The following is a 26,300-nucleotide window of genomic DNA, read 5'->3' on the forward strand; positions in this document are numbered from 1 at the left end:
CAAGCTGTCTGGGGAGGGCCAGGCTTCAGTGGCTGCCCACTTCCAGCAGCTCCCTTGGGGGCCTGTAGGCTCTCCATGGGGTGGAGGGCAGGCTCTGGGGTGGGGGAGTTACTTACCCAGTCTTTGTGACCATGCTTGTCCCTGCTTCCATTCCCCAGGACCCTAGAAAAGGGAAGGGGAAGGGCGCAGGCATGGCAGTGCCTCTTGTGTATTGGCGCTGCGTGGCTTTCCCGTTTGCCTTGTGCTCGCCCCGCTCCTGGGCTGGGACAGTGAAAGTTTCTCTTCCCCCAGACGCCCAGCAAGGCAGAGGGAGCAAGGCATGGCAGTGTGGCTTGTGTTTTCTTCTCAAGGCTCTCCTGGTCACTGCAAGATTCTCCTCCCTGCTGTGCTGGGACTGTGAAGGTTTTCTTTGCACCAGGAGCCTGGGTCATGGAAGGGAAGATGGGGGTGAACCAGGCATGGTGGAGCAGCTTGTGCTATCACAGCTTAATGCTCCTTCCCCTTCTTCCTTTAGGTTGCGATGCAAGAGATTAGCCTTAGGATAATGCACATTGATAAGGAACGGATGCTCACTGAATGTGGGCACAAGGCCGGACGTTATTCTGCACTCCTCTGTGGTGCGGTGATGCCAGATTACTTACTGCTGGCTTGGTGGGGAAAGATAGCCTGTCATGGAGGTTGGAATAAGGCAGGCCTCTCCAGAACCCTATGAGGAGGATTAAAGAGTACCTGTCTGAGAGCTTTATGGAGATGTGCAGGGAGGGTCAGTGCTCTGTCCCAAACCCATTAACAAGCTGTTCCGGGGACCCTGGGCTGTGCAGATACAGTGCTTGCCACAGATCACACTCAATTAATTGCCTCAGCTGACTCGTAGCATGATTAAAAATAAGAACTCACCAGCGGCTCCCTCCCCACCATCAGGGTCTGGCTGCGAAACATCCTGGGAGGAAGGGATGAGATCCAAAGATCAAAAATAGCTCCTGTCTGTCAGTGAGATCAGCTGGTCAGTTCACCTGCTGACCATGGTCATCTTCCTCCTCTTCCTCATCCACCATGTCTTCCCCGCTATTGCCAGCGGCTGCCTGAGGAATCTCTCTGGAGGTATCCAGAGACTCTCTGAGGACTTTGGTCGAGTCCCCTACTAGAATATCAAGCAGCTTCTCATAGAAGTGGCATATTTGTGAAGATGACCCAGAACCTCTGCTTCCCTCCTTTGTCTTCTGGTACACCTGCCTGAGCCATTTTGTCTTCACATGGTACTGCTGGGTGTCTCCCCTTTATCCCTTTTCCTCCAGGCCCTGTGAGACCTGGGCATAGATGTCTGTGTTTCCTTTGCTATTTCGTAGCTCTGCCAGCTCAGCTCCCTCACCCCACCCCGCCCAGCAATACGGTCCTGGATCTCCTGCACGCTCCATGCTGGAGCTCGTCTGCAACCCTGGGAATTCATTGCCAGATGTGGTGCTGAAGAGTAGTGCCTGCTCTGCTCACCATGCTGGAAAATGAAATTCAAACTTTCTCTGGCTGCTTTCGGTACACGTGGAGAGCAGCAGAGCTGAAAGTGGTGGCTAGAGTGGTCTCACTGGGACACTGGGAGACCAAGAACATTGAATTTCCTAATGCTCAGTCTCCACTACCCTAAAGTTAACAGGTGTGTTGTGAGCAAGACACGAGAAGTCAGTCCTCCACTCTGCTCTGCTCTGGTTAGGCCTCAGTTGGAGTATTGTGTTCAGTTCTGGGCACTGCATTTTGAGAAAGATGTGGAGAATTTGGAGAGGGTCCAGGAAAGAGCAACAAGAATGATCAAAGGTCTAGAGAACATGTCCTTTGAAGGAAGGCTGAAAAAATTGGGCTTGTTTAGTTTGGAAAAGAGAAGACTGAGGGGGAACATGATAGCGGTTTTCAGGTATCTAAAAGGGTGTCATAAGGAGGAGGGAGAAAACTTGTTCTTCTTGGCCTCTGAGGATAGAACAAGAGGCAATGGGCTTAAACTGCAGCAAGGGAGGTTTAAGTTGAACATTAGGAAAAAGTTCTTGATTGTCAGGGTGTTCAAGCACTGGAATAAATTGCCTAGGGAGGTTGTGGAATCTCCATCTCTGGAGATATTTAAGAACAGGTTAGATAAATGTCTATCAGGGATGGTCTAGACAGTACTTGGTCCTGCCATGAGGGCAGGGGGCTGGACTTGATGACCTCTCGAGGTCCCTTCCAGTCCCAGTATTCTACGATTCTATGAAAGTTGACTATGCAAGGTTGATTTTGGCATTACTCCCAAAAAGCAGGAGTACGAAAATTGACCTCAGAAGCGCTTAAAGCTGGCGGAACAGACCCTGTAGTGTGGACTGATTGCATAGAAAATCGATCTAAGTCAGCTAAATTCAACCTAACTTCCAAGGATGGACCAGGCCTAACATTTCTTGCCTGAGAACACTAAACAAACACCACTATTGAAAAGGTAATTATATAATTACTGTTAATAAACATAGCAGATTATCTGTAATAGGTATCAACTCCAAGAGCGTGTATTGCATTAGCATGGGAGGTACAGACTACTTAGCTATGTGGATCTTCTCCAAACTTCTATAACTTTACATCCCTGCAAAGTAATCTCTGGGTACCTAACTCCCTATGGACCTTACACCTTTACTGCCTTCCTTACTGTCACCCTTAGGTGCTGGTGTTCAAGAGCTCATGTGACGATCGTATTTCCATGGTGACCCAAATATCACCAGAGAATCTGTGTGACTTATACATAGTAAAGTTACTAGAAAAGAGGCATTGAAATTTTCCTTTGAGCACTGAATGCCTCTATCCAGATACTAGTATTCTGTTCAAAAGAACATAGCTCACTCTAAAAGGACGCCCTCTATTATGCTATATTCAAAGGTCTGTTGTGGCTCTAAAAAGATTCTACAAAAGATGAAAGGAAACAAAAACAACTGAAAGGCACTAAAGATCCAGAAGAAGATCTGTTAGAGGAAGAGGAAGTCAGTCAATAGCCTACATCAGTGTTTTCTCCTGCTTCTCGAGGGATAGCTTTTTCCCATAAGGCTCATGGCAGAAAGCTGGTTTTTTGGAATGACAGCATGGATGTTAAGAAACCCAGGTTCAAGTCTCTGTTCTGCCACAGACTCCCTGTGTGACCCTGAGCCAATCACACGGCCTCCCTGCACCTCAGCGTCCCCATTTGTCAATGGGAATGTTGCAGTGCCCTGCCTCCTGAGAGTGTGTGAGAGTAAATGCGTTAATTAGTGTGTGATGTGACACACTGTGGGAATGGAGATTGTCAAAGTACTTAAAATAGCGCAGACCTAGAATCCCTAAAACTGTGGATTTTCCCACACTCACTTATAGGCCGGAGGGGAAGAATGGTGCGGAAATCTGGGTTGCACACTTGACTTTTCCTTTGTGACTGTCACTTTGGGTAAAATCCTGGGATTTTTGCCATTAACTTCAGTTAAGCCAGGATTTCACTCTGCCTCATTTCCCCCATGTGCAAAATGGGGATAGTCCTTATCTATGTTACCAGCATGTGGATTAAGTCACTAAGGACCTTTGCTGCACAGCATTTATCATTGCTTTTCCTTGTTAGTTCAGCAATGTTCATTGGGTGCAAAGACTCACTTTTCGGTTGAGCTTTGGAACCCGCAAACATTTCCTAGCTTCTGTCATACGTCATCTAATTGGCTTTCCTTACTTTGATTAAAGGCATGTCCTCATCCCACAAACTGGGTGTTCCACAGATGATGGACTGAGTTGCTCGGAGTTGCATGGGTTGGTTGTTTCTTTCTCCTAGGTGGGGGAGGTCTAGGTTGGATGGCAGGAAAAACTATTTCACTAGAAGGGTGGTGAAGCACTGGAATGCGTTGCCTAGAAAGGTGGCGGAATCTCCATCCCTAGAGGTTTTTAAATTGTGACTTGACAAGGTCCTGGCTGGGATGATTTAGTTGGAGTTGGTCCTGCTTTGGGCAGGGGCTGGACTAGATGATCTCCTGAGGTCTCTTCCAGCCCTAGGATTCAATGATTCTATGAATATGGAAATGCCCTCAGTATTGCTAATCCCAAGTGTTCAAACAGTGTCAGGTCATGAGATTTTAAACCATAATGTTGGAAGGGATTTTTATTTGCCTTCATGCTTCTGAACCTTTTGGATCTACCTGAGTCATGTTTTTCAAGCTTTTCTTTGCAAGCCTGAGGGATGAAACCTTATCCTTGTTTTAAAAAAAATGAAGGCTGAGTCTTAGTAATCACATGACTCCAGCTGCTGGAACATTAGGAAAAATAAGTAGCACAAAAGTTGCAATAAAATCACAAAAATTGGTAACACCACTCACCACGTGGACATAGTTAAGATTCACGATCTCCAGAGCCCAGGCTTTTAGAAATCCTGCAAAAAGATCTCCATCAGATCTGGCCTTGTTGCCAGAATATGGTTGTAACTTAGACGCCAAGCAAAGCAAAAGAGCTTGGCCATTTCTTTCACAAAGTTTGTGCACCAGCGAGTGGCCGGCATGCGTCTATTTTCATTACTCTGTTCAATGACTTCCTTTCCATCTTTCCTGCCCAGAGGCAACTCCTTTAGCTTCCAGCTTGTTTCTTCTTGCAAGCCAATGTCCTTGGAGTCCATGGCCCTCACTCTGGCATGAACAAGGTCAAATTGTTTCCTAGCTCCTTTAATTCTGCTAACAGCAGAAAGTTATTCATTGACTCACCTTGGAGCGTAAGCTGTCCTGAATCTCCAGGCAAGATGACCTGCGGTTCCATAAATCTGAATTCCTGAAGCTGCTAGGATACAGATAAGGCTTGAGAGGGGGTGCAAGGTAGAAAAAGCACCACTTTGATTATGATAAATGATTCTCCCATGCAGGAAATAACCCTACTGCTCCCCCACAAGAGATTCCAGTAGCATGGGTCTCCAGGATTTGAAGTGCTTAAAATTGCCTGGTGATAGTGCAGCCCAGTGAACAGGGAGACTTTGAGTAGGGGGCAAAGGGCACTGGAGTCTCTGGGTAGAGGAGTCACAGGAGGTGGGCACAGCATTGGAAACCCAGCACATTAATGTGTCAGAGACCAGCTGTAAAGAGCACAGAGCAAAGAGGGTACATCTAGAACAGGGATTCTCAACCTACAGGTCAGGGACCCAAACATTTGTTAAGGGTCACCTGCAGCTCAGAGCTGCATGTGGCTCTTACAGGAGCCATTTGGAGCTCCTTAAGGCTGCCACATCCAGCCACTGTCTCTATCAACAGAGAAGCAATGACTCATAACAAAGACAAAACAAAAAGCAGTCAAGTAGCACTTTAAAGACTAGCAAAATAGTTTATTACGTGAGCTTTTGTGGGACATAAACTATTTTGATAAACTATTTTGCTAGTCTTTAAAGTGCTACTTGACTGCTTTTTGTTTTGATAGTGTATAGACTAGCACGGCTTCCTCTCTGTTACTATAACAAAGACAGTTTCTCCACCTTTGATATTCGTAGTTATCCCAGGCAAGCCACTTAACAGACTTGCGGTAAGTGATTTCTGCCCCCCTCCCCTTTTACCCCCACTGCTGTTCTATGTACCTGATTTGTCAGTTTTCATTTTTCTGTTTGTTTCTCCCTCCAGCCCCTGAACATGACTCTGCCAGCCCACCCCAGCCCCTGAGAGTGTGACTCCCCCCAGCCTCTGGGTGACACCCCCATCCTGAGTGTGACTCCCCCAGTTCCTGAGTGGCTGCAGGTCAATTACCAGAGTTGCCCCAGGCAAGCATCACAACCCTCATCCCACTCACCCCGGCTCCTGCCCCCAAACTTCCCAGAGCCTGCACCCCTTGCTCCCGCCTGCATCCCACTCCTCTTCCCATCCTGCACTCAAACTCCCTCCCAGAACTTTAAGCAGGTGGGGGAGGGGCTTGTACCCATTCAGGACACCACCAAAAATCATACAAACGTCCCTCCAGTGGCCTTCCCAAGGCCTTGTCTACTCCAGCAGTGGGCTTAGGGTGGGTAATGACATGCGGCAGTGCAACGCATGCCAGATCCAGGCTGAAGTGTGCGGCTACATATGACAGGGAGAGGCTTTGGTGTGTGTGTGGGAGGAGAGAGGACAGCAGGGAAAGATTGCTGCAATGGGGAACTGTCAGAGCCTTTTTGGCTGTTGGACTGTTTCAGGGTTGTAGAGAAAGGCTCCAGCAGCAGGCTAAAATTAGCACGGTAGCAGTCCAGGCAGGCACTGCTTGGGCACAAAGTAAGCCATGCGTGGTACATATACCCTATATTTGTTCTGGCGTGTCTTTATTCACCTATCCAGTGCCTCATCATCTACTCTATTTAGACCAAAGCCGGGAGGAGACAGGGAGTGCAGTGTAGGTACAGCACACCCCAGAGCATAGCTATTGCCTCAGGCTCAGGTCATTTACTGCATGGGATAGGAAACTTCCAGAGTGCTCTGGCTTCACTCATGTTGGTACATGCACAGCCTCTGTTCCTGCACGGAGCCGTGAGCATGGGCATGTACCTGGTGTGGTTCACCCCCATCCCCACCACCTGCCCCCTCTGCAGCGAACCTGGCTCATGCCTACTTCAACTGCTGCAGCCCCTGTTCTGTTTCCTCTGGAACCTCTTCCCAAGGGGCTGGCTGCACTTTTCCCCTCACTTGTTCATTTACGCACACCTGCCTTGTCTCATGCATCTGGATGGAGTTCCTCCGGGCACCTCCACTGGCTCCTTGGACGGCTTTGGGGAGCAGTAGGTGCTCTCCGGGCTTCTCTGCTTGGTGTCCCTCTCTAGTTCCTTCATTTTACACCTGTGACCTGCACCCCAGCCCGTTTTCTCATAAGTTGTCCTGAGCAATCATTTGGATCCTCGGTCCAGCAGCCCCGCCCGCTAGGTGAGGGGAGGGGCCTCAGCTGTGGGCAGGATTAGATCCAACTGCTCTACAGCATCCAAATCGTCCTGAATCAAATGGAAATCTGCAAAGCAATCAATCGTGTGAAAGGCACTACTCCTACCTAAGTCTCCTACAGGAGGCAAGCCAGGCTTGTGCTTGGAGCCCTGTAGACCTAGGTTCATTTACTGGCTCTGCTACTTCTTCCTGGGTGACCTAGGGAAAATTCTGTAATTTGTCTGTGCCTCAATGCCTCATCTGGGGAAGCACTGCCCTGGCACACAGGGGTCCCATGAGGTACGTTCACTGCTACAGTGCTGGGGGTCATACAAACACTCTGGTCACTTATAGGAAGTATTTGTATTGATATGATTTGTATTACAGGAGCCCCAGGAGTTCCCAGTGGTGTTTGGGGCCCATTGAGCTGGGTGTGGTGTTCATGCATTGTCCCTGCGCCGAAGAGTTTGCAGTTCAAATACTGTGCACAAGCATGGGTAGGAAGAGAAAGAAGGGAAGCAGTACTGGGCTATGTCTACTCTAACCCAGAAGATCGACTTACTCAGGGTCGAGCTTCTGGGTTTCAATTTTGTGCATCAAGACCAGACATATGAAATTGACTTCTCAGGGGTCGCAGTTGACCCCTGTACTCCTCATGGCTATGTCTACACTAGCCCCTTCCTTTCAGAAGGGGCATGGTAATGAGCAAGTTGGGAAGATGCTAATGAGGGGCTGCCATCAATATGCAGCACCTCATTAGCATAATGGCAGCGGCCTGCAGCCCATGTAAATGGAGGCCTTTTGAAAGGACCCCCCCCAGACTTTGAAAGCCCCTTCTTCCTCTTTGGTTTTAGGAAGAAGGAGCTTTCGAAGTCTGGGGGGGGTCATCTACACTTTTGAACCGCGTGTGGATTCCGTTGTGCTAATGAGGCACTGCCTATTCATGGTATCTCATTAGCATTGTCCCAACTTGCTCATTACCAGGCTCCTTCCACAAGGAAGGGGCTAGTGTAGACACAGACCATGAGACAGAACGAGTGAGGGAGGTCAAAGAGAGAAACTCTCCAGTTGACCTTCCCTGGTATAGACAACCAAGTTAGCCGAGCTCAGCTACCTTGATTTTTAGCTGTGCCATTGCCTTAGCTAGAATTGCATATCTGTGGTCAACTTACTTTGCCTAGTGTAGATGTAGCCCCAGAGAGGCATGGTAAAATGAAGTGATACCCAAAAAAAGTCTATGGCAGAACTGAACCATAGAAGGGCTTCCTTAGATGTTCTCATTGGTGTGTTTCTATAGTACTTGTATGGGCCACATTGCCGTAGTATCTGAAAACTTCACCATTCTGTTTGTGTTTACCCTCACCAGCCCTTGTAAGGTAGGTAAGGGCTAATAATCCCATTTTACGCATTGGGGAGCTGAGGCACACAGGTTCAGTCCTCAAAGGGATTTAGCTGCAGCACTGAGGCTATTCTACTGCAGTGTAGACACATCATACAGCACTGGAAAGGCCTTCTCCCGTCACGATAGAGATCTATGTGGCCCAAAGGCATGTATTGCTCACCAGCAGAAGTTGCTGCAATAAAAGACATTAGACTCACTCTGTCTAAGTATTAGCATGACAGAGTTCATAGGGAAGCTGCCCTCAGGTGAAGACATGCTCCAATCTACTGCATGGTGGAAGGATATTTGTGTGGGATGCACTCGGAAGGGTTGGCAGGCTTCGAGGAAAGGAGTGGAGTCCCAGGTTGCACAGGTCCTCTTGCAATACAGCCAGAAGGAATATTTCTTATTGCCAAAGCTCAACCCAAACAAATAAATCCATCTTAGGGAAACTGGTTCATCTGTGTTTAGTCATGCCAGAGGACTTCCACGTGGATTCAGGGTTTCCATTTATGCTATTATGAGTAGACAAGTAAATGGTTAGTTATCACAAATTGCTTTTCATGATTTTTCCTGAGTGTAACATATTTCTGGCTGTAATCAACCCCATTTAAATTTTTCACAGAAAAAAAAATCCTCCAATTGAAAAATGTAGGTTTTGTCAATATGTTTTGCTTTTTGGCTCAGTAGACTGGCAATGAAAAATGTCATTTTGAAGTGCGGAATCATTTTGGTGCAACCAAAGGTGTTGAAATTTTCCATTTCAATGCCTCAGACATGAAACATTTCCAAATTTTCCATGTCACAAAGTTTTGATATTTTGCTATTTTGTTTAGATTTGGAATGGAAAGTAATATTGAAACATCAACCTTTCTTGTGAAAGAAAAGTTCCATGTTTTGAACAGTAAGATGTGTGTTCTTCGTCCTATGCTGTACACATGTGTACAGCCCCAGGCACTCTATGGTCCTGATCCATGACTCAAGCTCCTAATGCTATTATAATAATAAGAAAGAATAATAACTGTGATCAGCTAGTTCTGAATTTTGAGTAGCAATAAACCTATCTCCCTTTCCCTTGCTTTCTGTGTCTGATTATATTATATAAGAAAATATAATTGAGAGGTATGGCCTAATAGTAATTTACTGGAATGCTTTACCTAGAGAGGTGGTGGAACCTCCATGCCTACAGGTTTCTAAGTCCTGGCTTGACAAAGCCCTGGCTGAGATGGTTAGTTGGGGTTGATCCTGCTTAGGCAGGGGGCTGGACTTGAAGACTTCCTGAGGTCCCTTCCAGCCCTATGGTTCTATGAGTCTTTGTCAAAACCTCCTTTAATAAAACTAATTCAGAAGAGCCAGGATGATACCTTTTTGTCCTGGAGGTGTAGTGGCAGCATAAACCAATGTAAATGCTGTTCTAAAGAAACTCTCAAATCATTGTTAGTCAATGGGCGCTTTCTTTAAAAAGAGCCACACGTAACATGGCTGCTGCATGTAGCAGTTTATCCACATTTCTCTTATTACACTTACAAGGTAATTTCTTCATCCACACATTACGGCCATGTCCACACTTGGCCAAAATTTCAAAAGGGCCATGCTAATGGCCAAATCGAAGAATACTAATGAGGCTCTGAAATGAATATTCAGTGCCTCATTAGCATACAGCTGGCCACGGCACTTCAAAAGTGGATCGCACCTGGCTTGTCTACGCGGGATCCTTTTTGAAAGGACCCCGCAAAAGTCACAATCCCTTTAAGGCCCCACGTAGACGAGCCGCGCGAGACTGAAACGCAGCATTTTCGAAGTGCCGCGGCCGCCAGCATGCTAACGAGGCACTGAATATTCATTTCAGCGCCTCATTAGTATTCTCCAATTTGGCAATTAGCATGGCCCTTTCAAAATTTTGGCCAAATGTAGACATGGCCTATGTGTATTACTGGTAGTTCTCCCATGTGCAGCGCCAACTCCCCTAATTCCTGGCCTCTCTGCCAAATAATTCCATCCGCTCTCCCCAAGTTACCCTCAACTCCCTCCAAGTTGTCGCCTCACTGGTGTACCCTGTGAACCGAGCACTTGGGCAGTGAAGTAAGGAAGATTTAGGCGTCCCCCAGTTGATTGACAGAACAGCAGGCAGCATGAATGCCTATGGGTGGTGTACATCCGCACAGGCCTCGGCGCACGGACCAAAATTCATTCCACCCCTGGACTGAAAAAAAATAGCGGGAGCCTGGCTGCACCCCCGCTCTCCCGAACTCCTCCCAATGGCCCCCACGCTATCCCCAGTATTCACCAAGTTTGCTTATTATCTCCTCCTGCTAAATCCCTCCAGTGCGCACAACCTTCCAAATGACCCATCTCCCACCCGCAAGCGGGCCTAGCTCCCCGACAGCCCCGCGCCGCTCCCCAGCCGGCCCCGCTCACAGCACAAATCCGCCCCCCCCGCCCCCGAACACCCCCGGCCCCTCCCGCGAGGTCCCCCTCCCCGGCCTACGAGTCCCAGCATCCGCCGCGCGCCCCTCCCGGCTGCCTGCCGGGCTTCCGGCGCGGCGGGGGGCGGGCACGCGCCGACCGCACTCGGAGCTGGGGGCGGCCGCGGAGCAGCGCGGGCCGGGTTGGAGCCGGGGCGGGAGGCGACGCAGCCAGGTGAGGCCATGTCCCCCCCGGGCTGGGGCTGGGGGTGGCCGGGTGCCCGCGGCCGCTCCCCTTCCCTTCCCCCTCGCTCGCTGCCGGCTCCCCAGACCACCCCCGCGATCCCTCCGCCTGCGGTGTCCCCCCGCCCCCCCATCCCTCCGCCTGCGGTGCGCCCCCTGCTCTGCCCCCCCCATCCCTCCGCCTGCGGTGCGCCCCCTGCTCTGCCCCCCTCCGGCGGTGCCCCCTCCTCTCCGTAGCCCCCTGCCCCATCCCACCACCTGGGCTGCTCCCCCCTCCAGCCTCCCTGAGACCCTTCGCCAGCCTCGCGCCAGGGGTATCCCCTTCCCCGCCCCCACAGCTGGACTCCTCCAGGTCCTTCCCCATCCCACCCCCTGGAGTGTCCCCTCCCTGCCACTTTCTCCCCACGTCCCCTGGAGACCTTTCCCCATTCCACTGTCTGGGGTGGCTCCTCCCTCCCATAGTCAGCCCCCATCCTCTTTGCCCTCTTGTCACCCGGGGTGCCCCCCATCGCCACTCAAGATCCTTCACCCCCGCTTCCAGACCCTTCCCCATCCCATGGCTTGGGGCTACCTCCCTCACTCCCCCTGCCCCTCATTGGCCCCTGTCTCCCAGTCTCCTTTTACCAGGGGCTGACTGCCCCCCCGCACCCTTTTGTCTGGGGCTGCCTCCCCCTCCCCATGCAGCGTCCCAGATGTTCCCTCTCTTTCTCCCTGCTTGCTGCCAATTTCATGTGCAGAAACCTTTTCTCTGTGTTCACTTTCAGTTCCCTTCCTCCCCAACTACAAGCCCTTATTTTCCTTACTTGCCTTTTACTTCCAGGACTTTACTTAGTGCATAGTATCTAACTCCATATCCTATGTCACATTGTACATATCTGTGCAAGACAGCATCCTGGGACAAAAGCCCCTGCCATGTTGATCTAATCCACACTGCCCTGCATGTAGAGATGGGTTATCCTCTGTTGTGGAAAGTTTGATGTGCGGGGAAAGTGGAAAGTTTGATGTGCGGGGCTGTTGAGGGATGGCATATGCCTGTTTCTCTAAACCGCTGACCAGTGAGCTTCAGCCTTCCTTTTCTAGCACGCTAACTTCTCTTACAGTGAACAAGAGGGAGAGAAATTGTGGTATAGCTAAAGTTTAGGGCAGTGATGCTTTGTTTTCCAAATTTCTCTGTCCCAGAAAGGGGGAGAGCCTCATATGTTTGTTTAACCTCGGTGTGGAAGAATTCAGACAGGGGTCTTAGAATTCTGTTTCAGCCCTCAGAAACCTGCTTTTCAGTCATGCTGCATGTTCAGCAGCAGCACCCATGGAATTCAGCTGAGTTGGGAGCTACTGAGTGCTCCTTGAAAATCAGGCCACTGAAGTGCCTGGATATAGATTTCAGAGCTTAATATTAGATGCCCCATTTATTAAAAAAACTTGGCCAAGGCTTTTATTGCTGTGCTTCCCTGTTCTTTTGGAATACTTAGGCATGCACAAGTTGTACAGCCTTAACTACCCTGGTATAACACCACTGTTCATAGTATCATAGAACTGGGAGAGACCTTTGAGAGGTCATCTAATTCAGTAGCTCATGCAGGACCCTTCTCTACAAGACTGGTTTCTGTGACTTGTGCTGGTTGGAACAGCCTTCTTGGGGTGTCTGTGTTTGATCTGCTCCGTCTTGCTTCAGATCTCATCTTAAATGCACAGGTCCTTCACTTCCAACTAAATTTTCCTTTCCCTTTATTGTTTATCTATGTTTCTGAAGTATTTAACACTAGTGCCTTGTATTTGTCCATGGGACAGAGTGTGAGGTCTGGAAGTGCCTGATTAACTGAAAAAGTATAAATGAGCTAACCTCTCAGTAATGGCCAGAAAAGGACAGGCTCGTGATCACAGGTCTTAAAGGGTCTTAAAAACATTCCTTTTCTCAAACTTTCTGTTCAGTTTAAATTTTTATTTTCAAAGATACAAAAGCAGCTGTGCAAATATTGACAGTAGTGTGGAGAGACAGCCATTTAAATGTACCTCTCCAACAAAATATAGAAGAGGAAGTGATTCTTTCTGTCTGCTTCTAAAAAGGTGAAGAGAAACCTAAGTAGGCCTATTGACAGACTGATCATGGATTTTAAATGTTAGTCACTTTTTAAAAATATAAACATCAGAGACTTATCACTGCTAGATCTTGATAGACTCTAGTTTGTTTGGAGTGGGCGGTAAAGAGCAAAGCTTCCTGGGGCTCTGACTTGATGTTTCTCAATCCTGTTAACTGAGTTCAGTCAGCCTGCATTTTGAGGATTGTCCAGGTGGGAAAGTTTCACTGGTTACACTGAAATTATACCTCCTCTCCCCAGTACAGTATGTTCTAGTATAGGAGGGGTTTTAAATTTGTTTTATCTTAACCTTCTTCTAGTACAAGAGTTGAAATGACATAACGCTGTTTTCTAGAATAAGTGTCTACATAGCAAAATATTAATATCACTGTACTGGTTGAAGTGCATACCTTGGATTGAACAAAAACAAACAAACAAAAAAAACTTTCCTGTGCAGATAAGGCTTTACTAGGGCTTTCCTAATATACCCAAGAATCAGCATTTACAAGTTCATGTACAGATTGAACCGCTCTTGTCCTGGCACCCTCTGGACCTTACCAGTGCTGGAGGAGAGAATTTGCTGGACCATGTGAGGTCAATATTTTCTAGCACATTATCAACAATTCCACTGCTTACTGTTTTAGAAGACATATAGGGGTAAATTATAGCTAAAAAACAGCCCAGAACACCGAGAGGTAGGACTGGTGGCTGGAAAAAAACTTTATGGGACAGTGGGAAACGTGGCCACACCCATGATAAATGGTCATTCGGCTAACTAAAATCATGCTGGATTATGGATGCTGCTGGATGAGAGTCTTCTGGATTAGAGGGGTTCCACCTGTAGTATGTTCAGGCCATGTGTACAAAAATGCTAGCTAAAAATGAAAAATACTCTTGTGGAAGGTTGTACTTTAACAGTAATACTTAGAAATCAGAACCCTAATACACAAGGACCCAAAACACACACAGAAGGAGTCTATTTTCTAAAATATACTCAGTGTTGGTTGAGCAGTCCCCTTTTAGGCTGAAATGTGCGCATATAACACAGCGTTATACTTGTTAGAAAAGCTGTATTAAGCTACAGGCTATCGTGAGCAAATATGATTAAAAGAGAATACACATTCCTCCTGCTCCCTTAGGACATACCTGGTTTATTTGCTCTGAGCCCTGGAGCAGACTTGAATCTCTTGAGAGGCGGGAGGGGTGTGTGTGTGTGTGTGTGTGTTAATCTGTATCTTCAAAAACAACAGGAGGTCCTGTGGCACTTTATAGACTAACAGACATTTTAGAGCATAAGCTTTCGTGGAGCAAAGACCTGCTTTGTCAGATGTGTGTGTCCTGCCATCTAGTCCGATGTCGAAGCGGGTCTTTACCCCTGAAAGCTTGTGCTCCAAAATATTTGCTGGTCTATAAGGTGCCACAGGACGTTTTGCTTTTCGTGGGAATATAGATCAGTGTGGAGGGGCTTACACAGATGGGTAAAATGTGATTGCATCCTTGTTTCCATGCTGCTGGGTCAGTAATCTGTGATTACACAGACCCCTGCTTCATTCAATCACTGGTTAATTTGCTCTTCAGTTTAATTTGATGATGATCTCAGCCAAATCATCTGTATTGAAACAAACAGCTTTTATTTTGGTCAAACTTGATGGCTGAAGACACATTTAGGCATTATGTGTATTAATAATTAAGGAATATTGACATTGCTTCAAGCATTTTAGTCAGATTGTTCACATGTGCTCAGCAGCTGTTGACCACCTGTGTGGGAATACAGATAATGTATTCAGTTGCATCCAGCCATTTATTTCAAGCAAAACAGTAGGTAAGGATTGGATCGTAATGGGAGGAAAGTCCTATGAATTAGTTAGGAAGCTGAGTATGGAGTGATGGGGATTAAGGACCTCATTCTGTGAGGTGCAGAGCGCTTCTATCCCAGTGTAGCCTGAAAGGGTGCTTAGTTAGAGACGCTCAGGGTTTTATAGGATCGGGGTCCTGTTTCCTCTTTGTGGTGAGAGAGGTTCTGACATTCTGTATCATGCTCTTTTCTTTTCCTGTGGCTTTGAGAGTGTTCTTTTGTGGGTGTGTTTCAGAGTGCTTGGAAAACGGAATGCTATATGGCTGCAGCAGCTTGGTGCTTGGCTTTGTGTAAAGGGGTGAAAAAATGCTTTTTCAAATGTCTATTTTTATCAGTTAATTAGTAGTTCTTGCTGATTTGTCAGTATTCTGTGATGACTATTTCCAGTTTTCTTCTGCACACTGGGGGATCCCACATTCATCAGTCAGTGCCTAGGGAGACCAGCAGTCACACCTCTCTGACTGGTTCTAGTGTAGGCGTTTAATTCTTTTCAGAGAGCGCTCTTTAAATCAGCTGCCCACAGTCTTGCTCTCCAAATCCTTTGTGCATCTCTCTCAAGAGATCTCAAGCCTCAGCATAGCAAAGAAAAAAATTGTAGCTATGTAAGTACTTGGGATTTTCATATTGCCTTCATTTGGGTGATCTCAAAATGCTCTAAGAACATGCAGAAATTACTCCATGTCTGCAGGGCATGGAAATATTCCTATAAGACAACCGTTCCCAACCTTTTTGAGATGGTGACCCATTTTGACCATTCAGTAAGACTTTGTGACCCAAGGCAATTCAAAACCCTGGGTGCAGGGAGGTTCTCTCCTGGGAATTTTTTAAATTTTTTTATAGATCTTGATTCCCTCTGCCCTGGCTTAAACCTCGTCGCAGTCTCAAAATGCCTCCCCACCAACCTCACACGAGTGCTGCTGCCGCTGCCCTCTTCTGCTCTTTTGTGAAGCCACTGCTGCCTCCCCATGCAGCTCCCCCGCAGCCCTCCTACTCCCTTCCCCAACCTGCAGCCTTGCCCTGATCCGGGTTCTGTCTTTCCCAGTCCCCCATCAGTTTGCCATGTGACCATCAGCTAGTCACTTCTAACCTCTGTGCTTCATGTTCCTATAGCAGGGATTCCCAACCTATGGGATTCCCAGCTGATATGGCTGGTATGACCTATTGGTACTTAAGCTTCATCCAGCTAAGGAACTCCTCTTCTATAGGTCTTTGTCAAAACCTGGTGTAATAAAACTAATTCAGAAGAGTCAGGAAGATAACTTTTTGTCCTGCATAATTATACAGACTCACCTGGAGGAGTAGTGGCAGCATAAACCAATGTAAATGCTGCTCTGAAGAAATTCTCAAACAGTTGTCAAAGAGTCAATGGGCAGTTTCATTAAAAAGAGCGAGGCGTAACATGGCTGCTGCAGGTAGCAGTTTACTTACATTTCTCATATTACCCTTGCTCAGTGGTGCTGAAATGGGGCTCAGTTTAACTGGTTTAACAGCCAGATCCCTACTGTCGGCCATTAAACAAATTAAATTGAGCTCCATTTCAGTGCAGCAGGACAGGGACTGGGAGCTGCCGGAGTGAGTGGCAGAAGCTGCAAATGGCTCCTTAAAGAGCTATGGTAACAGAGAGTAAGCCGTGCTAGTCTATACACTATCAAAACAAAAAGCAGTCAAGTAACACTTTAAAGACTAGCAAAATAGTTTATTAGGTGAGCTTTCGTGGGACAGACCCACTTCTTCAGACCATAGCCAGACCAGAACAGACTCAATATTTAAGACACAGAGAACCAAAAACAGTAAGCAAGGAGGACAAATCAGAAAAAGATAATCAAGGTGAGCAAATCAGAGAGTGGAGGGGTGGGGGGGAAGATAAAGAATTAGATTGAGTTAAGTATGCAGATGAGCCCCAGTAGTGACTCAGAAAGTTCACATCATGGTTTGGTGTGAACTTTGAGTCACTATAGGGGCTCATCTGCATACTTAACTCAATCTAATTCTTGATCTTCCCCACCACCCCTCCACTCTCTGATTTGCTCACCTTGATTATCTTTTTCTGATTTGTCCTCCTTGCTTACTGTTTTTGGTTCTCTGTGTCTTAAATATTGAGTCTGTTCTGGTCTGGCTATGGTCTGAAGAAGTGGGTCTGTCCCACGAAAGCTCACCTAATAAACTATTTTGCTAGTCTTTAAAGTGCTACTTGGCTGCTATTTGTTTTTAAAGAGCTATGTGTAGCTTGGAGCCGCCCAGCTGACGACACTTGGAAAATCTAATGGCAACCCATGTTTGGGTCCCGAGCCATAGGTTGGGAATCCCTGCTATAAGAAGATGAAGCACAGGGGTTAGAAGTGACTAGCTGAAGGTCACATGACAAGCTGATGGGGGACTGGGAAAGAGAGAGCCCAGATCATCTTTTCCCCCATCCTGTGCATTAATCCACTGTGGTATCTGGTCTGACTCTTTGGCTCATGGAGTGCTCCTGGTCTCCTGAGGACTAATTTACAAGTGACTTTAAAGGAAGACTTGTCATGAGGATAGGGAAGCGAGCTTACAAGCCAACTGATATGGCTGGTATGACCTATTGGTACTTAAGCCTCATCCAGATAAGGCGCTGTTCTTCTACTGAGTCTGTGTCATGGATACTTAACAAGCTTTAAAGAAATCAACAAAGAAATAATCATCTAAGTATGAATCAAGGGAGGTTTTGGAAAATCTTTCAAGATAGAAGTTTATCATTGGAACATGTTACTTAGGGAGTTTGTGGAATCCTGGTCATTGGTAGTTCTTCAGACCCCTGGTGTAACCTGTTCTTAGCTTCTTTATGGCTCCCGACACTATAATTGCAAAGGTAAAACAAACAAACCCCCCTGATTATTTTGGATAAATGGTGAACGTGTAAAAGCCAGATATGAACAACTTCTGTCTAAATAGCAAATGATATGTGATCTTGAAACGGCTACCTCCCCCTACTGCCTTCCAGAGAGAGAGAGAAAGTTTGGGCGTGAAAGTCAGAAAGACAGTGATACAAATACATGTAGAGTGTGAGGAAATAAAATATGTAAAAAGTATGTGAATGTCCTTCAGTAAATGTATATCGCATTACAAATCATTGTGTGCGCACTGTTCTTAAACTAGGGGTTACAAAAAGTATGGTTTGACATTATTTATTGAGGACCATCTCATATTCACATGCATTGCAGCTCTTGAATTATTGAGGTTTTACTGAAATTGGAAAGTACGGTTCTTGCTATTTTGGCTGTGGACCCCTGGGTTCTCCAAACATGGATCAGGGATGGTGTTAGGTCTGCTTAAACCTGTCTTTGTGAGAGGGGACAAGATGACATGTTGAGGGCTTTTCCAGCCCTACACTTCTGATTGTTTAAACCTTGTTCTGCAGATAGCATTTCTGTTGACTCTAATTAGACCTGATTGGGGTAAGGATACTAATGTGATAGGCACCTTTTGTACCCCCTGAAATATTTGTGCACACAATAAGCTTATTTGAATCTATTTACAGATTACTTCAAGCCCTTTCCAAAGCAGCTGAAGGAAACTAATTGTGTCCTGGTATCAGCTTACGGAACAGGCTTCATATCTTAACTGGAGGGTATACGGTAAACTCCATCATATCCAGCATTCTGTCACCTGGAACTCTCAAATAACTGGCATTCTAACCCTAAGTAAATTTTAGTTATGTTTTCCATAAGTACAGTATAGTGAAAGTAAACACAAATACAGTGTAAGCTTACAGTGTGCAGTGCTACTGTTGTTGGTAAATAAAGCACTCTGTCTCCATTTTTGTTTGTTGATATCTAATCTTGTTTCTCTTTAGTGTTATGCATTGCTAGGAACACCTCTCTATTATCCAGAATGTTTGACTATCTGGCAAACTCTGGGTCCTGGGTTGCTGGATATGGAAGACTTTACTTTTATTTATGTGAAATAATGATGGAAAACATCAGCAGCAAAAGTGAAGGGAATCTGATGGTAGTAAAAAAAAATTCTTTTTTGCAAACAGGAACCTAATGTGTTGCTACTTTTTGAAAACAGCTTGGCTTTCTACAGGAGTGTTTCCTAATTTTATTTAGCCAAGGAACCCTTTTAAACCTGAAAGAATTTTTCAGAATCCTATTCCCAGGCTCTGTGCACCTCGGCCCCCAGACCTGCCTCTCCATCCCAAAGCTTAACCTCTCTGAGCTCCAAACTAGCATCTGGGACTGACCACGGTGCTGGCTGGGGAGCTGGTGCTGGGGGGCCATGTGCACCCAACATAAGGAAAGCTGGAATGGAGGTATTCTGCTGGTGGGGTGAGCTGAGCCATGCCCACTGGAGGGGTGTGGCCATTCAGTTACCAGGGTGAGTGAGGGGTTCTCTGTGGCTCCCTGCCCATCTGCCACTGAAATAACAGGCACTCTGCCGTCCATTAAACCAATTAAATTTAGTTCTACTGTTTCTGTGGCGACAGGGCAATGGAATTTTTTTGCAGAACCCTGGGATTCTGCGGAACACCATTTGGGAAACACTCTTCTGCCAGAATGTGGAAGAGAAAGGGTTGGGTGAGCAGTTTGCTAACTTCATTCTTTTGTATTTGTATCTTGGTATGCTGATAACAAAAGCACTTAAGAACTGTTTACTTAACAGCTTCATTGACTTTCAATGCCATGAAGTGCTGGTCTGCACTTAGAGACCGCTGCATCATGCAGCTGCACTGCTATAGAGGTTAGTGAAGTCCCTGGTTATGGTGATGGCTTAGCTTTTGCCACTGGAATAGGTAGGCCACCTCTTAGAGAGGTGGTAGCTATTTTGACAGGAGAGGCCCGCCTATTCCCAGTGCAGTCTACACACCGGGCTTGTGTCAGTAAAACTATATAAGTGTGTCTACACTAGGAACTAACTTCTAATTTAACTTTGAATTTAGGCACTACTTCAAAGTAGCCTGCAGAGCGTCTATACACCTTTTCCTTGACTTTGCAGTTAAGTAAGGGAGCCCAACTTTAAAGTCTTTACTCCATTCCCAGGAATGGAGTAGTGCCCTACTTTGAAGTTATTTTTGTAGTGTAAACATGGCCTGTAGCTCTTTCCCACACCCTTGAGCCATGTAGCTATACCACCATAAGTTGGTAGTGTAGACCAAGCTTTAGGTTCTTGAATGCCTAAGTCACTTTTGAAATAGGAGCCAGACGCTAATCCATTTATGCTTATTTTCAAATTTTACCTCTACTGTCTGAGTCTCCTCTCCCTTGTGCTGGTACAAATCAGGTGTAACTCCGTTAAAGTCAGGGCAGATAGCAATGTGTTAGAGGAATGATAATTTAAAACAAATGACTATATCAGCAAAATCCCTGGTGTAGACACAATTATATTTATATCAAAGTGCTTTTGCTGGTATAGCATATTTCGCTTTTCAAACCAGTGCAAACTAGGTACAGTAAGTGTTTTGTTGGTATAAATTGTGTTATACCGGGAAAACTTTTCCTGGTGTAAACCTATCCTCAATAAAATTAAACCATTAAATGAGTTGGAGAAAAAATGATTCCTGAAGGCTAGAATTGTTCTTTGCTGACTGCGTAGTGTGTCAAACCATTTTTTGTCTGCACTATTAACTTGTGGGCTTTTTTTTAAAAGCTGTTCTGCTTGCATAGCTACGCAGAAACTGTGGATGTGGTGATAGAATTTTAATTGCAGTTCACCCTTTCAGTAAAGGGAATGTAAAAGTATGAATGGTCTTGCCTCTTAGATGTATGTCATTTTCTGCTGGGCTCTATAACACGATGATGATTAATAGTAGCAGAGAGGTAGTCATGCTAGTCTGTATCTTAAGAAAACAACAAAGCAGTCTTGTAGCACTTTAAAGACTAACAGAATAATTTATTAGGTGATGAGCTTTTGTGGGGCAGACCCACTTCTATGGATCTGGAGATAGTGCTATGCTGGAAAGGTCATCACCTAATGACCTGTCACCTAATAAATTATTTTGTTTGAGTGGTACATGACTGCTTTTTTGTTTTGTTAGGATGATTGCTGGAAATCACTTAGTGGGTCAAGGGGTGTATGCAGACAAGGTTGTTCTCTTACTGTCATAGATGTTTGCACACATCATTTCCTGTAAGCAGGGGTTAGCCTAGTGTTCCACAGAAAAGTTCAGAAGTGAAAAATACCTTTTTAGCCACTTTGGGTTCACTTCCTGGTAAGGGAGTCTTTAACAGAGCCAAAAAAAACAAAAAGAAAAACAAAAACCAAACCCGAATGAAATAGATGCACAGCTTCTCTTCCTTCTCCCCAGTTTAGAAAGTTTTGGCTCTCCTTAGGTAAGCGCAACACTTTTTTGGGTCTTATAAACGTCATTGTCACTGGCCTGTGAGCCAAATTAGGTTTCATTTCTGTTTCTAACACGGGCTCAATTCTAATCCGTTCAGTGACAGTGGTGGCAAGGTCTAGCCCATTGTTTGGCCTGCCAGTGTTGACAGGACTGTATCATTGTGACATTAAACAGGATACAATTTGGAACAGTGGTATCTGCTGAATTCTCTACCCTGGGTTGCCTTTTACACTGCTCACTGTGAGAGCCACCACTCCTGGTCTGCCCACGTACAGCCTCCAAACCACTCCTAGCCAACCATGAACTGCGGCAGCAGGGCAACGATAAACTCCCTGTGCCAGACTTGCCCCCAACTATATGCATTGTTCTGCTCAGCCCTTCCTGGACAGTGTAGGCTCATATAAAATCAGTCATTTGATTAGTAGAAAATTATGCTCACAAGTCTTGTTGTCCCAAATGAAGTTTCTCAAACACTTGAATCCAAGCACACAGTGGATTAGATGGAACAATAAAACAAGTTTATTAGCTATAAGAAGACAGATTTAAAGTGATTAGAAATAATGAGACATAAGAGTCAGAATTGGTTACAAAGAAATAAAAGGTAAAATGCAGAATATCATCAAACTTTAGCAAACTAAGTGAGTTTGAAGCAAAAGGGGTCTCTTGCCACATGTTCTTGTCATCTTACTGGCTAAATCGTTTAGCCAGAATCCCTTTCCAGTCCAGTGATGCTTCCTTTGTTTTTCAGACGTAGTCGATGCCATGAGTACAGATGAAAGGAGAAACAATTGCTGGAGTTTGCTCCCCTTTTTTATAGTAGTGCCTTGTATGTTGAATAGTAACAGAGAGAAAGCCATGCTACTCTATATACTATCAAAACAAAAAAGCAGTAAAGTAGCACTTTAAAGATTAACAAAATATTTATTTGGTGAGCTTTCATGGGACAGACCCACTTCTTCAGACCAAAGTCATACCAGAACAGACTCAATAAATTTAAAGCACAGAGAACCAAAAATAGTAATCAAGGTTGACAAATCAGAAAAAAAAATTATCAAGGTGAGCAAATCAGAGAGTAGAGGGGCAGAAGGGGGAGAGGGGAGTCAAGAACTAGATTGAGCCAAGTATGCAAACGAGCCCCTATAATGACCCAGAAAATTCCCATCCCAGTTCAAACCTCGTGTTAATGTGTCTAATTTGAATATAAAAGAGACTTCAGCAGCCTCTCTTTCAAGAGTGTTGTGAAAATTCCTTTTCAGTAAGATGCAGACTTTTAAGGCAATAACAGAATGGCCCACTCCATTAAAATGCTGGCTGACCGGTTTGTAGATCGAGTGGTTTTATGTCTGTTTTGTGCCCCTTACCTCTTTGTCTAAGAGAGTTTGAAGTCTGTCCAATATACAAAGCATCTGGGCATTGGTGGCACATGATGGCATATATGATGTTAGTTGAGGAATATGAGAATGTACCTGTGATTCTGTTATGTCAGCTTATTCACAGAATCTACTATAAGAAATACACTATCAAAACCAAAGCAGTCAAGTCACACTTTAAAGACTAACAAAATAATTTATTAGGTGAGCTTTCATGGGACAGCTCCCTTTTTCAGACCATAGCCATACCAGAACAGACTCAATATTTAAGGTACAGAGAACCAAACATAGTAATCAAGGTGGACAAATCAGAGAAAAAAATGATCAAGGTGAGCAAATCAGAGAGTAGAGGGGGGAGTCAAGAATTAGATGTATGCATAAGAGCCTCTAAGAGTTTTGATAGTATATTTCTTATAGTAGTTTCTTCTTTGAGAATCACCTTCAGCTGGGGTTCAGGTAGCCAAGTCTGGTATGTGAAATTTGTAGCTGTTTCTTTATCATCATGTACATTTCTTGCTCTTATCTTTTTCCTCCAAAGAATGGCTGCTTGCCCAGGTGATAGTCCATTTGATTTTTTTTTTAACACATGGCCGAGAGGACTGTTTGTTTTTCCCCTTTGAGGACCTAGTTTGTGCCTGCTCTTCTAAATTTGGAATATGTCTCAGCAATGCCATACAGCAGAATTTTAAAACTTTACATACAATGTTGCCTCACATTTGTTTTACAGTAAAGATTAGCCCATTACGAGCTTTCATATGATACTTCACAAGGCATATTTTGTACAAAATCCATTATAGTTTTATAAAAAGGGCAAACATAGAGGTACAGACTATCAGTCATGTTACCAATATAACTAAAATATAATTATAAAGATGCTGAAACATGTTTCAACCCTGGTTCCGACAGTGTAGTCCCATGTATATTGGCCAATGAAATGGTTAGGATGCCAGGGTAGCTGGCATGCTTATTCTTGATTCCTGAACTCTCTCCTGGGTTCATTGAGACAGTAGGTATGCAACATCAGGCTTTCTCTTTGAAATTACCCAACGAGCAATGCTTTCCTTGGCAGCTGTGTTATACAGTAGAGAAATAAGCTGGTGGCCTCAGGCCACTGGCTTTTCTATTAACTTTCTGCACTTTGTGCTGGAGTGTCAGCAAAGAGCGAACAACAGACTTGCTTTGGGAAAAGCTCATACTTGCAAACTCTATGATTGCTCTTTATGACCTGAGTCCAGGTTTTGCAGTATTTTTATAAGTTACTTTAGAAGTGCTATTTTGTGACATTTTGTCTGATATGTATTTAATTATTTTTGCTGAATATGAGAGACAACTAGTATGAGGAGGAAGTGGAAACTTTAGGTCATTCATGGGTAGTACATATCTGACGTCTCAGTCCTGGTTGCCTGGTTTTTATAGCACATTCACTGAAGACTGAGTGTTACTCTGTAACATTAAAGTATCTAGCTTCCATGTGTAGAGAATATGGGGCTTATGCTGAGTATGTCTGGTGGACTTCAATAATTACAAATACAGAGAAAGCAGATCATTATTGTAAAATATGGAATTTCATCACTGTGACATATTTAATGGACATTTTAAGATATCTTCAAGAAGACCTAAGTCTAGTCATTAGTTATAGAAAGTTGCTATAAGGAGGGAGATAATATTTGCAAACATATCACAGCTTTGTGAAGTAAAACAATGCTGTAGGACCCATTAGTCCTGCTTCTGTTAATAGTTCTGATGCTGACACATTCGACGTTACCCCCTGCCTTTGTTTCTTCGCTTGGCCTGCCTGTCTGTATATATTTTGGGCCCCATCATTCCATATATTGCACACTTTCAGTCAGAACCATGGTAGAAATTGCAAAAATATATGTATTGTTGAAATGGGGCTTTAGAATGTTAATGCAAAGTATTTAAATTGCTAAAACCCTGTGAAACTTGAAATAACTGTATTCAGTTCTCAAATGTTTATTAGCAAATCTCCAGTATGAATTCTTGGACAGGTTTCGTTTTTTGGTTTTTCTACTTGCCTTGGATTATACTTCTGTGTCATGATGCATATTTTGATTTCATAGTTTCAGTCTGCAGTTAGGAGGCTTTCTGTATGAAACATACCCTGATGGGACCATGTTAACCATTCCATTTCATTCCTTATAGTAAACATTCTTGCAAATTGAGACTTTGATTGCAATCTTAACATATCAACGTGAAAAGAAAAAAACCTGGAGAGAAATTGCATCTCTTCTCTGCCCCTCAGATTGAAACTGATTTACAGATAATACTAAACTTGGGGGTCAGATAGATACATTGGAGGGTAGGGATAGGGTCCAGAGTGACCTAGACAAATTGGAGGATTGGGCCAAGAGAAATCTTATGAGGTTTAACAAGGAGAAGTGCAGAGTCCTGCACTTGGGACAGAAGAATCCCAAGCATTGTTACAGGCTGGGGGCTGACTGGCTAAGCAGCAGCGCAGCAGAAGAGGACCTGGAGATTATAGTGCATGCGAGGCTGGACATGAGTCAGCAGTGTGCCCTTGTCCAGTTCCAGGCCCCCCAGTATAGAAAGGCTGTGGACACATTGGAGTGGGTTTATCAGAGAGTAGCAAATATTATTAGGAGGCTGGAGCACATGACCTATGAGGAGAGGCTGAGGGATTTGGGCTTATTTAGTTTGCAAAAGAGAAGATGAGGGGTGATTTGATAGCAGCCTTCGATTTCCTGAAGGGGGCTCTAAAGAGGATGGGGAGAGGCTGTTCTCAGTGGTGACAGATGGCAGAATAAGGATCAATGGTCTAAAGTTACAGAGGGGGAGGTGTAGGCTGGATATTAGGGAAAACTATTTCACCAGGAGGGTGGTGAAGCACTGGAATGCGTTGCCTAGAGCGGTGGTGGATTCTCCATCCCTAGAGGTTTTTAAGTCCCGGCTTAACAAGGCCCTGGCTGTAATGATTTAGTTGGGGATGATCCTGCTTTAGGCAGGAGCTGGACTAGATGACCTCCTGAAGTCCCCTCCAGCCCTAGAATTCTGTGATTCTATGAGAGAATGCCTTATAGATCTAGCAATCCAGGTGGTTGTTCTTGCAAATAGAAATTTACTCTTCCTGCATCATTAAGTGGGCATACATGATTTTGGGAGCCTCCATACCCGGATTACTGTTACATTTTAAAAACTGATTAAGGTGCTAAACTTCATTGCATTTCTACAAGAGAGTTCCCATAAAAGCCTGCAGCACTAGTTTCTGGGCAGTCTCTGTATGAAGGAATGTTTGTTTTAAGATCTGTTACACATGAAATGTTGTCCTTTGGGCCCTTCCATCCTTGAGCACTGAGGCACACCTCTGTTTCAGGTAGATGATTCATGGCACTGCACCTTTAATCGGAGTTTCTGTAGCAGCAAAACCTTTGACAAGAGGGTGGAGTTCCCTGCCAGTTCACTGAAACATCTTTTGTATATTTTCTGGCTTATCTATAGGTGTTTAGTGTGTTGTGTTAATCAGAGTCCCATTTATCAAGAATATTGTTTCAGAAATTTTTCTGCATTCATGTTAAACGTGAGATGGCAAGTTTGCCATTAAAAATCTGCAGTGGCACCACTGCGGGGCTTTAATGAAGATGCTCTATGCTAACAGTGAGCTTTTCTCATGAGCGTATTTCAACCACCTGTGTGAGATGATCGCTGTGTCGACAGAGCTTTCCCATTGATATAGTGTTGTGTACACCAAGGGTTAGGTCAGTATAACTACAGGTTGTGCCTCCCTGGTCTGGCACCCTCAGGACCTGAGTGGTCCTGAAC

General features: G+C 45.1%; 1 protein-coding gene across 2 annotated transcripts in view; it reads left to right on the top strand.

The window, feature by feature from the left end:
* Positions 1–10,803: 10,803 nt before the first annotated feature.
* The window catches only part of PHACTR4 (phosphatase and actin regulator 4), a 114,817-nt gene continuing 99,320 nt past the window's right edge, over positions 10,804–26,300 (top strand). Inside the window, exon 1 of one of the 2 annotated variants that reach the window (XM_074976425.1) lies at positions 10,804–10,884. The gene's annotated coding sequence lies outside the window, so the exon portion shown is untranslated. The remainder of the gene's footprint in view (positions 10,885–26,300) is intronic. The other variant, XM_074976426.1, reaches the window with a different exon arrangement.

The sequence above is a fragment of the Carettochelys insculpta genome, chromosome 24 (genome assembly GCF_033958435.1).
Source record: "Carettochelys insculpta isolate YL-2023 chromosome 24, ASM3395843v1, whole genome shotgun sequence".
Lineage (NCBI taxonomy): Eukaryota > Metazoa > Chordata > Testudines > Carettochelyidae > Carettochelys > Carettochelys insculpta.